Genomic DNA, 11,542 nt, shown 5'->3' on the forward strand with positions numbered 1-11,542 from the left:
TCTCAGAATCTTCTTGGCCATCGTATGTCCACTAGAATGAGTCCCAAAAATACCGTCATGCATGTCTTCCATAATCTTTTCTGCCTCCTTTTTATCCACACAGCGAAGCAAGGTCGAATCATGATTACGTTTGTATAGTACTCCATTACTCAAAAAGAATTTAGCGGAGAACTTCCTCAGGAATTTTCTGTCATTGATGGATGCCCCTTCAGGGTATTCCTGAGCTTCTAAATATCTTTTTACTTCGTGGAACCAAGGTTTCTCCCGTACTCCCTCAGTGTTAAGTTCATAACAGTGTGCTGGTTCATCTAATCGTTCAATAGCGATCCTGGGAGCTTCATTGTCCCATCTGACTCTGAACATAGATGACATGGTAGCCAATGCGTCCGCCAACTGATTTTCTTCCCGTGGAATATGTTCGAATGTAATCTCTTCAAAGTATGGGATTAATGTCATCACCCGCTCTCGATAAGGAACGAGATTCGGATGTTTAGTGTCCCATTCTCCTTTGATCTGACTGATTACCAAAGCTGAATCTCCGTACACACTCAAAAACTTGATTCGCAGGTCTATAGCAGCCTTGAGTCCCAAAATACATGCTTCATACTCAGCCATATTATTGGTACAATGAAAACATAGTCTAGTAGTGAAAGGTGTATGGTAACCCCCGGGAGAAATGATTACAACACCAACGCCATTGCCCAATGCATTAAAAGATCCATCAAAAACCATAGTCCATCAGGATCCCAGTTCAGGTCCTTCATCCGGTCCAGGTTTTTCATAATCAGTAACAAGCATGACATCCTCATCTGGGAACTCAAAATTCATAGATTGGTAATCATCCACCGCCTGATGAGCTAAATGATCAGCTATCACGCTTCCTTTGATTGCTTTCTGGGTAGTATACTGGATATCATACTCTGTTAAAACCATCTGCCATCTTGCTATCCTTCCGGAGAGAGCGGGTTTCTCAAATATATATTTGATAGGATCCATCTTAGAAATCAATAAAGTGGTATGATTCAACATGTACTGTCTTAATCGGCGAGCAGCCCAGGCCAAAGCACAGCAAGTTTTCTCGAGCAGTGAGTATCTTGTTTCACAGTCGGTAAACTTTTTGCTAAGGTAGTATATGGCATGCTCTTTTCGACCAGACTCGTCATGTTGCCCCAATACACACCCCATTGAATTTTCTAACACGGTCAAATACATGATTAGAGGTCTTCCTTCAACGGGAGGTACCAGAATTGGAGGTTCTTGGAGATATTTCTTGATTTTGTCAAAAAGCTTCTTGGCATTCATCATTCCATATCATCTCTTGATTTTTCCTCAGTAATTTGAAGATGGGTTTGCAAGTAGCGGTCAAATGGGAGATAAACCGGGCGATGTAATTCAAACGTCCCAAGAAACCTCTGACTTCTTTATCCGTACGAGGAACTGGCATTTCTTGAATAGCTCTCACCTTGGCCGGGTCAACCTCAATTCCTTTATCACTGACAATAAAGCCCAAGAGTTTACCGGACCTTACTCCGAAGGTGCATTTGTTCGGATTCAATCTCAACTTGTACTTCTTCAACCTCTCAAACAGTTTGTATAAATGATCGAGATGTTCTTCTTCAGTATGAGATCTGGCTATCATGTCATCCACATATACTTCTATCTCATGATGGATCATATCATGGAACAAAACCACCATAGCACGCTGGTACGTTGCCCCGGCGTTCTTTAAACCGAATGGCATTACTTTGTAACAGAAAGTGCCCCATTGCGTCACAAACGTAGTTTTCTCCATGTCTTCAGCTGCCATCTTAATCTGGTTATAACCCGAGAATCCATCCATGAAGGAGAATACTTTGTGTTGAGCGGTGTTATCTACCAGAACATCAATGTGCGGAAGTGGAAAGTCATCTTTGGGACTCGCTTTATTCAAATCTCTGTAATCGACGCACATTCGCACCTTACCATCCTTCTTCGGTACCGGTACCACATTAGCAACCCATTGAGGATAAGAAGTAACAGCCAGAAAACCTGCATCAAATTGTTTCATAACCTCGGCTTTGATTTTCTCAGACATTTCAGGACGCATGCGGCGAACCTTTTGCTTAACAGGACGACAATCTTCCCTCGTTGGCAAACGATGCACTACTATATCAGTATCCAATCCTGGCATGTCTTCATAAGACCAAGCAAAAATCTCTACATAGTCATGTAACATCTGAACCAATCTTTCTTTAATAATGTTTTCCAAGCCTGCTCCTATTTTGACTTCTTTCTTGTCCACTTCAGTACCCAGGTTTACAATTTCGATTGACTCTTCATGCGGCTGTATAGTCTTCTCTTCTTGCAGTACCAGTCTGGCAAGTTCTCCAGGTACTTCACAATCTTCCTCACTTCCATCCTCAGCTTGGTAGATCGGATTTTCAAAGTCATAATGAACAGTAGTAGAACTATTATCAACAGGATCCAGAGTGGGTATGGATCTGCAATTTATTACGTGAGTGTGTGTAAGAAAGCATAGCTTGTTCGAAAGATGACAGGAAAGATAAAGAGCGCAATATTTGAATGCAAAAAGTCCATTGATTTATTGAATGCGAATATGCTTATGACAATGACAAAACCCTTAACAAATTAGCTATTGTGCCCCGGGCATAGACACAATGCTTTAAGAAGTTCAGTTGTAAAAATTAAAAATTTGCAACACTAGAATAAGCAATAACAATTACTCCTGACTAAAGGAAAACGGGATAGTGTCTTCAACCTTCCAATTATTGAGTCCGTCACCAATTGTTGGGAAAATCCAGCTATCCAGGTCGCAATCGCCATCAGCATCTTCTACAGCATTGACCATCTTTTCAGAGTTAAATCCCATACCAAATTTATCAGACTTGTAGGGTACGTTGATCAGTTGACCCCAACTAGTACGACCACCATTTTCGACCACCGCTTGAGCATCTTTCAGAGAAATCATGGCAGGAAGAGCTCGAATAACCTCGGGCACAAGGGGAGTTGGTTTAAGGACAGGACTGGGCGGAGGAACCACTTTAAATGACTGAGATGGGGTCTCGAAGAATTCACCATCCATCTCAACGTATCTGAAGGTATGCACACTACTGACAATATACTCTTCTTCCCCACACACAGTGACGATCTTACCCTCTATGGGATATCTCAGCTTTTGATGGAGAGATGAAGCTACAGCACTTGCCCCGTGAATCCAAGGGCGTCCCAGCAAGCAGGAATAGGCAGGCCGAATGTTCATTACATGAAAGGTTGTGTCGAAGACTTGAGGTCCTATCTTGATAGGGAGAACCACTTCACCACGGACAACACTCTTCGCACCATCGTAAGCACGAACCACAATGTCACTAGGCTTCAGTTCAATGCTCTTGCAGTCAAGTTTATCGAGCACGGCTTTCGGCAGCACATTCAAAGAAGAGCCATTATCGATCAACACATGAGACAAGGTGATCCCCTTACACTCAATGGAGATATGCAGAGCTTTATTGTGATTCTTCCCTGCTGGTGTCAGGTCAGCATTGGAAAAACCTAGGCCATTGTCAACAGTCAGGTTAGCAACATAGTTCTTGAACTGATCGACGGAGGTCTCCTGAGGTACATGAGCAGTCTTCAAGAATTTTATCAAGGCATTGGCATGAGATTCAGAAGATAACAACAAGGATAACATCGAGATCTTAGATGGGGTATGCCCCAACTGTTCTACCACATCAAAATCACTCTTGCGGATGATCTTCAGCACTTCTTCCATTTCTTTTTTGGCAACTTCTTCAGTAGTAACTTCGACCGGTGTCTCTGACTGAGAAGGGTTGACTGCTGGTTCTTTTCCTCGAGTTTCAGGGGAGGGAGATGAGATTTCTGGAGAGAAGATCCTTCCGCTTCGAGTAACTTTACTAGTCCCAACAATGTCATTAGGATTAGCAGAATTACCAACTTGCTTTACGCCATGGATGTAAACATCACCTCCATAATTCCACGAAATGGCTTTGCTTGAGGAATACGGTAATGGGCCAGGTGCAGTAATGATTAGGGGAGCTCCCTTGGGCTCAGCAATAATCTTCACAGGTACTCTGATAGCAGTAATCTTCACTGGAACTTTGGACCTTCCAATCACAGATATTTCTTCCACGGGGTTTTCCCCCTTAGGAACCTTTTCGAAGAGGATCGTATGATCGTCCATCAGCCGTTGAATGCCATTTCTCAACTTCAAGCAATCACTGGGTCGGAATATACATAAATCGCAATTTTCAGCACAACCTGGAAATAAACCAGCTTGCAACAACTTCTTCTTGATGGCCAGGAGAGGAGACGCTAAGTCAGCTACATTAGAAATGTAAGAGTTGTCATCCATAGCATTAACAGCCTTATCATGATTAGGCATAGGTGCAGTGATGACATTAGGAGTCTCCGGAGGCTCAAATTCAATTTCCCCAGCGTCGATCATATCTTGGATTTTGTTCTTCAACAACCAACAATCGTTTGTGTCATACCCCAAAATTTGCCCTGGCGCAGAAACCCTGCTAACCCAGAGAATTCAGAGTAAGAAAACCCTGAAGGCGGCTCATCCGCACCGAATCTACCGCTGCCCAACTCGATCCGGCATCCAGAGTGGTCAGCCCCTTTCAACATTGCAATTGCACACAGGGTTGCGTATCACCACTGTTTTACGTTTCCAATCGATATTCTTTACATACCTGATGCATTACGATTAAAGTTTTGATATGTAATTTGATTTCACATGTGAATCTAAATATGTCTGAATATCCTGTATAATTGTCTATGCTATGCCTGTAATCCAATGCCATGAAAGTTCAGGTTTCCGGCGATCATGCTGCCATCAAATCCAAAACTCATGGCCACTCGCTAGCACATCGCTAAGCGAGCCTGCAGCGAGCATTCGCTGAGCCTTCGCTAGGCGAGGCAGGAGCGAACGAAGCAGTGGCTGTTTTGTTTCTTTGCTGCGGTGCCTTATGTTTGTCCGATCAATGTTCATGATAATTCTGCATTATTTGGTCTGATTTAGGGACTGTTATGTTGTGGTGCAATTTCAATTGTATTTTACCTCGATACTCTAACCCGTGTGTTGAATTGTGCAAAGGCTACATATTCTCGAAGAAACGGCTGGCCAGGTGTTCCACCTTATGTGTGGGATACCCTTATGGAAATTCACTCTGGATTACTCAATTAATTTTAATATAGTACTTTTAATGTATCATTGTTAATGTATTGATTTTAATGTGGAGATTTACCTAATTAACTTTAAAATATGGACTTTAAATAAATGATATCGGACCTCTCTTAGTTACCCCATAATTACGTAATACGGTCATGTCCCGCGAATATGGGGATACACTTAGCAAAGACCCTTCGGTTAAATCATCATAAAATAAATCATGGTCCCTCGGACGTTGCCTTCGAAAATACGATTTTGTCCCTCGATGACCCTTCGGTGTAGCCTACGGTTAAATGATGATAGTCCCTTCGAATGCTAAGGTATCCTCACGACTGTTGCCTTCAATGACCAATTGATGACCCCTCGATGACCCTTTAACATCCAAAGGATAAAACTACTTACTTCACAATAGTAAGGACAGTTTTACCCTCATGAGGATAGGAAATTCCCGGAAAGACCTCGGACAGGTATAACCCTTAATTGCTCATTCATAACCTAAAAAATACTTTTCACACCTCACACATTTCAAACATCCTTTTTGGAAAATCACCACTTAGCATACATCCGTACTAGGATCATTGCCGAGTTATATTTTTCTAAACAACTTTCAAAATTAAACGAGATAACCACTTTGTATACATTCATACAAGAATCATTACAAAGTTAAATTCTCCTTTTCAAACATTTCCTACACCTTTCTCAGACACTATTTTCTTTTGCAAACTAAAAAAAAAACATAAATGATTGAGCAATTAAGAGCCCATGGATAACCATGGATACAAAGGGTGCTAACACCTTCCCTTTGTATAATGTACCTCCCGAACCCAAAATCTATTGAGGTCTTTCCTGTTCTTTTCCACCTTTCCTTATTGGATAAAAGAAAAGTCGGTGGCGACTCTTGCTAACCGCGACATTGCGATTAAAAACACGATAAAGTCAGTTCACCGTATGACAGAACTGGCGACTCTGCTGGGGACTACAAAGAGAGGTCACCTTAAAAAATCATTTATGTTTTCAAATTGTTCCTTCTTTTAAGGGAATTTTTGAGTGAAAGATCCTACACCCGGATCTAGTGTACCTTAGGTAAGTAGCAATAGATCATCGCGACTATCCGGCGTATACTGGAATGGTTAAAATGATGGCTACGGTTAATGTGACACTTTGGATGTCCTGATGTTCCTCATGTTTACTTGAGGAAAAATTTGGCATTCGCGTGGTGTCATCAAAGCATTAACCAGACCTTTAGAACCCTAATTGACTCATCCTAGCCATTAGAAAGTAGTGAGATAACTGACTTCGGTTCCGACTGGGGTTGGTTGAGACTCGATACTACACTCTTTGAGATTGGACTTTAGGGAAGCTTTGGTCAACCACTTGGCGTTGCACTGAAGTGGACTTAAAGAAAGGTCGATGATCTGAGATCCTTCTAGAACCCGGTTACTATTCTAGGACAGGTTGAACCAACCAAACTTCAGTGGGGAAGGTACTTACCTATGGAACTCATGCAAGCCTTAAAACCTAGGAATGACTGTTGTGTGACATGTCTGCGCTTACATAATATCATAACATCATAACATCATAACATCATAACATCATGGCGTTACACTAACCATTTCAAGGACTTAGGGATTTAGCTTTGCTCTGTTAAACAGGTTATGGCCTCCAGGAAGACTATCCGGATCAATCTTGTAGCAATCTATCCTCAACTCAAGGATTTGGTGTCAGAACTTCCCGATCATGCTCAGTTCAACAAGAGACATGGTTCTCTTCTCACCCTAGTTACCACTGGTTCCAAAGAAGATATGATGAGAGTCCTATTCCAGTTCTTCGACCCTAAACATCATTGTTTTACTTTCCCAGATTATCAGTTGGTACCCACATTAGAAGAATTCTCCAAGCTGCTTGGGATACCTGTTCTTGATCAAATACCTTTCAGTGGTTTAGAAAGGATGCCAAAGCCTGAAGAAGTTGCCGCAGCTTTACACATGACAAAGTCCGACATTGAAACTAATTGGGTAACAAGGAGTGGAGTGAAGGGTTTGCTTGCCAAATTTCTAATAAATAAGGCCCGAGAGTTCCTAAAAGTTATGAATGTCCATGCTTTTGAAGATGTTCTAGCATTGCTAATCTATGGTTTGGTGTTATTCCCTAATCCAGACCAATGCATAGACGTGAATGCTATTAAGATATTTCTCACTCATAACCCTGTACCTACCTTGCTTGGAGATGTCTTGCATTCCCTTCACACCCGTACTATGAAGAGACAAGGGACTCTCATGTGCTGCATACCTTTGTTGTCTAGGTGGTTTATTTCGCACCTTCCTCAATCAGTCTTGAAGAATGATCAAAATTTGAAATGGTCTCAAAGGATAATGTCACTCTCCCATTCAGACATCCGGTGGTGTTCTAACCTCAGAGAAAATGTTATCATCATCGACCGTTGTGGAGAATTCCCTAATGTACCACTCATGGGGATAAGAGGAGGTATTACTTATAATCCTGCCTTAGCCCTACGTCAGTTTGGGTATGCTCGAAGAGATGGGCCGCATGAAATGATTATCCAAGGTATAGTGTTTGACTATGACAATGACTCTCAAGGTCTCCGTCAAAGATTTGTACGAGCTTGGGGCACGGTGAAAAGAAGCACTTTAGGACAGAAAAATTATATTCCTATGGAGCCTTATCTCAGATGGGTACGAGCCAGAGCTCGTGAATTTGTCATGCCATATCTTGCAGTCGGACCATTGATTGTTGAATCAGGGGTCGAAGGAGGTACTTCCCAGATCATTTCTTATCCAGATATACCTACCGATGTTGAGGAACTAAAGAGATCCTGGACTCAGTTGAGAGAGGAAAGAGATACTTTCGAAGCTCAATTCAATGCAGAAAGGAAGAAAGTACTAGAGCTCACCAGCCAGCTTAATGAGGAACGAAGACTCAATGCGTATCTTCGCCCAAAAAGAAGTCGCCCCTGGGAGACTTGAGCTTTCATTGTATTTTTATTAGCAATAAACATTTCTCTCTTTGGTGATTTATGCAAAGTTAAATTCCAAAAGTCCTTGAGAACATTTCATGCATTGCATAGCATAACATAACATTGCATAACAGGTACTCTAAAGGATCATATTCTCACGATCTGCCTCTTACACAGACACAGAAAAATGGATCTCGAACAAACTGTCAAAGATCTCCAGACTCAGAATGCTCAATTCAAGGAGATGATGCTAAGCTTGTCCAAGGGGCAAGAGGAACTGAAGGCTCTTTTGGTCGAAAAGAAGAAAGACAAGAAAGTTGTGAGTTTCATTAACCCGGGAAGAAGGCGTAAAGGACAGGCTGTGGGAATCAAATTTGGAATCCCGAATGGTCCAGAAGAGGGGGCGGAGAATGATTCAGAGGAAGAGAATGCTGATTTCTCCAACCCTGAGGATGACGATGAAGATTATGAAAATGAACAGTACTCTCCAAGAGATGACAAGTACAAGTTGCTGGAAGAACGCATGCTAGCCATGGAGGGTCAGAAGGCGCTTGGTCTGGATTTCGAAAGTTTGGGTCTGGTCTCCGATGTGACCATTCCTCGCAAATTCAAAATCCCCACTTTCACTAAGTACGATGGTGCGTCCTATCCTCAGATGCATCTAAGGGCTTATGTGAGAAAGATTCAGCCACATACCACCGATAGGAAGCTGTGGATCCATTTCTTCCAAGAAAGTCTGTCTGGCACTCAGTTGGAATGGTATTATCAGCTCGAAAGTTCTGACATCCGCACCTGGACTGATTTAGCAACAGCTTTTTATAAACAGTACCAGTATAATTCTGAGCTGGCACCCACTCGGCTACAGTTGCAGAATATGGCTATGGGATCTAAAGAAAGCTTCAAAGAGTACGCTCAGAAATGGAGAGATTTGGCCGACAGAGTCAAACCCCCTATGACTGACCGAGAATTAGTAGATCTGTTCATGGGTACCCTGACTGGCCCATTCTACAGCCATCTGCTGGGAAGTTCTTCATCAGGTTTCACTGAACTTATACTGACAGGTGAGCGGGTGGAGAGCGGCATTCGAAGTGGAAAGATACAGGCAGCTACCTCTACAAGCAGCAAAAAGTCCTACCATGGGAAGAATGAATCGAATGCTGTGTATGGTCAAAAGAATCATAATAAGAAAAATGGTGACCACGCCATTGGAGCAGTGACGATCGCAGCCCCGCCAGCTCAAAACTTCCAGCAAAGACAAGACAGACCAAGAAGGCAGTTTACCAAGCTCAATATGACTTTAGCACAAGCACTGCAAAGTATGCTAAAGGCAAACTTAATCACCCTCAGAGGTCCTCCTGCAAATGTCAACACTACTTCGCCTCGTTATAATCCTAATGCCAGGTGCGCATATCACTCTGATAGCCCCGGGCATGATACAAACGATTGTTGGTTGTTGAAGAATAAAATTCAGGATATGATCGACGCTGGGGAGATTGAGTTTGAGCTTCCGGAAACTCCTAATGTCATCAATGCACCTATGCCTAATCATGACAAGGCTGTTAATGCTCTCGATGACGATTTTCTCATCACTACTGTAGCGGACTTAACATCTTCTCTCCTGATCATCAAGAAGAAGTTGTTGCAAGCTGATTTATTTCCAGGATGTGCTGAAAATTGCGATCTCTGTATATCCCGACCCAATGATTGCTTGAAGTTGAGAGATGGTATTCAACGACTGATAAATGATCGTACAATTCTCTTTGAAAGGATTCCTAAGGTGGAAGACACCGTCGAAGAAATATCGGTGATTGCAAGGTCCAAAGTTCCAGTAAAGATTACTGCTCTCAGAGTACCTGTGAAGATTATTGCTGAGCCCAAGGTAGCCCCCCTAATCATTACTGCACCTGGCCCAGTACCGTATTCTTCAAGCAAAGCCATTCCGTGGAATTATGGAGGCGATGTTTACATCCATGGCGTGAAGCAAGTTGGTAATTCTGCTAATTCTAATGACATTATTGGGGCTAGTAAAGTTACTCGAAGCGGAAGGATATTCTCTCCAGAAATCTCACCTCCAGTTCCCGAAAATCGAGGAAAGGAACCAGTCAACCCTTCTCAGTCAGAGATACCGATCGAAGCTACTACTGAAGACGTTGCCAAACGAGAGATGGAAGAAGTGTTGAAAATCATCCGCAAGAGTGATTTCGATGTGGTAGAACAGTTAGGGCATACTCCTTCCAAAATCTCGATGTTATCCTTGTTGTTATCTTCTGAATCTCATGCCCATGCCTTGATAAAATTCTTGAAGACTGCCCATGTACCTCAGGAAACCTCCGTCGATCAGTTTGAAAACTACGTTGCTAATCTGACTGTTGACAATGGCCTAGGCTTTTCCGATGCTGACCTGACACCCGCGGGAAAGAACCACAATAAAGCTCTGCATATCTCCATTGAGTGTAAGGGGATCACCTTGTCTCATGTGTTGATCGATAATGGCTCTTCTTTGAATGTGCTACCGAAAGCCGTGCTCGATAAACTTGATTGTAAAAGCATTGAACTGAAACCTAGTGACATTGTGGTGCGTGCTTACGATGGTGCAAAGAGTGTTGTCCACGGTGAAGTTGTTCTCCCTATCAAGATAGGACCTCAAGTCTTCAACACTACCTTTCATGTAATGAACATTCGCCCCGCTTATTCCTGCTTGCTGGGACGCCCTTGGATTCATGGGGCAGGTGTTGTAGCTTCGTCTCTCCATCAAAAGCTGAGATATCCAATAGAGGGTAAGATCGTCACTGTGTGTGGGGAAGAAGAGTATATCGTCAGTAGTGTGCATACCTTCAGATACATTGAGATGGATGGTGAATTCTTCGAGACTCCGTCTCAGTCATTTGAAGTGGTCCCTCCGCCCAGTCCTGTCCTTAAGCCAACTCCCTTTGTGCCCGAGGTTGTTCGAGCTCCTCCCGTCATGATCTCTCTGAAAGATGCTCAAGCTGTGGTTGAAAACGGTGCTTGTACTGGCTGGGGTCAACTGATCAAGATACCCTACAAGTCTGATAAATCTGGTCTGGGATTCGACTCTGAACGGATGGTCAAAGATCAAATCAATGCTGTAGAAGATGCTGACAGTGATTGCGACCTGGATAGCTGGATCTACCCAACAATTGGTGACGGACCCAATAATTGGAAGGCTGAAGACACTATCCCAATTTCCTTTAGTCAGGAGTAATTGTTATTGTCCATTTAGTATTGCAAATTTTTAATTTTTCAATTGAACTTCTTAAAGCATTGTGTCTATACCCGGGGCATAATAGCTAAATTTTCAAGGGTTTTGTCATTTTCATAAGCATATTCATATTCAATAAATCAATGGACTTTTTCGCATT

Source organism: Lathyrus oleraceus, chromosome 5 (genome assembly GCF_024323335.1).
Source record: "Lathyrus oleraceus cultivar Zhongwan6 chromosome 5, CAAS_Psat_ZW6_1.0, whole genome shotgun sequence".
NCBI classification, from domain to species: Eukaryota; Viridiplantae; Streptophyta; class Magnoliopsida; order Fabales; family Fabaceae; genus Lathyrus; species Lathyrus oleraceus.